The 1,463-nt window shown below is 34.0% G+C and overlaps 1 non-coding gene across 1 annotated transcript; it reads right to left on the minus strand.

Moving 5' to 3' along the window:
* Positions 1-1,145: 1,145 nt before the first annotated feature.
* TRNAL-CAA (transfer RNA leucine (anticodon CAA)) lies at positions 1,146-1,229 on the minus strand. The gene has a single exon. It is a non-coding gene; the product is annotated as a tRNA-Leu (tRNA).
* Between the last annotated feature and the right edge of the window lie 234 nt (positions 1,230-1,463).

Genomic DNA, 1,463 nt, shown 5'->3' on the forward strand with positions numbered 1-1,463 from the left:
TTGTCGCGAGTCGCAGGTTTGGGCTGTCGCGATTTTTGGGCCACTGTGAAACCCTAACTTTGGGACGTTGTTGTCGCCTCTGGGAAACCCTAGCTTTGGGATGCTGATGTCGCCTCTGTGAAACCCTAGCTTTGGGGCGCTACTGCAGCCGCTGTGAAACCCTAGCTTTGGGATGCTGCCGCCGCCTCTACGAAACTGTAGATTTGTAACGCTGCTGCAGTCGCAATTTTCACATCTCGTCAATTAATTTCTGCTGATCGGTTCTCTAGTGTGTAAACGAACCAATCTCTGATACCACTTGATGGAAAAAATGCACGCAAAAGCAACACACACAGTCACGAATCAACTGCAGAAAATAAACAACACGGGATTTAACGTGGTTCGGTCGCCAACTATAACCTACATCCACACGGACAACTATTAAGTTTTCATTTTTGTCCTGTTGCACACCAATTATAAGTACAATGATATCTTTAAATAGAAATTATAAAGGAAACACAATGATTAAGCCCACTCACTAAACATGGTGTATAGTCAGCCCAACCTAATTGGTCATAACTTCATACCCAACAATAAAAAAGTAGAAATTTGGAGATATTGGTTTAAATTCCTACACTCCATAAAACTAACCCTACAAACCTATTTTTACATTCCATAAAGGGTTGAAGTGTAAAATTGGGTACAAAGCAAATCTTTTTATAACTTGGATGAAAGAAATTCCCTATAAATTGTCATTGCATGACTGAAAAGTGGGCTTGTGCTTCTTCCACCAAGGTGAATGAATCATTGTCAAGTGTTTTCCTATATAATTTATTCTGGTATGTTAAATTAAAATTAAAACATTATTTTAAATAGATTAAATCTAATTTACTAAAGGGATCAATGAAATTTAGTGAATAAAATAATTGTAATTTTTACAAAAGATCTGCACAAAATATATTATTAAATATATATACATAGTATTGCTAAATGTAAAGCTATTTCTCCACATTGTACCTGAGTTATGAAATCTTCATACCGTAGACATCACATGAGAACAAATAATAGAGGTACCTAACAGAGGAATTTCAAGAAAATATTATTTTATAAATTAAAAAAGGTATAAAAAGAAAAGAAAATTATAAATTTGACAAAAGATATTTAAATGTCAGAAGTGGGATTTGAACCCACGCCCTCTCTCGAAGACCAGAACTTGAGTCTGGCGCCTTAGACCACTCGGCCATCCTGACACTTTTGTTAACCTTAAGAATAGATTTAATATCAATTACCAATATATTTCATGAAGCTGTATAAGAAGTACTTGTAATCAATCCCAATAATTTAAATTAAATTATATTTTATAAGCTAAATCATATTCTATACACAAAGTAGGTTATCTCGTGTTTCATTAGTGACATTTTAAAAAAAACATTTGAAATTATAGAAAGCATGAATATTTTTTTTGCAGCACACTAATCTATCAT

The sequence above is a fragment of the Phaseolus vulgaris genome, chromosome 11, assembly GCF_000499845.2.
Source record: "Phaseolus vulgaris cultivar G19833 chromosome 11, P. vulgaris v2.0, whole genome shotgun sequence".
In the NCBI taxonomy this organism is placed as follows: domain Eukaryota; kingdom Viridiplantae; phylum Streptophyta; class Magnoliopsida; order Fabales; family Fabaceae; genus Phaseolus; species Phaseolus vulgaris.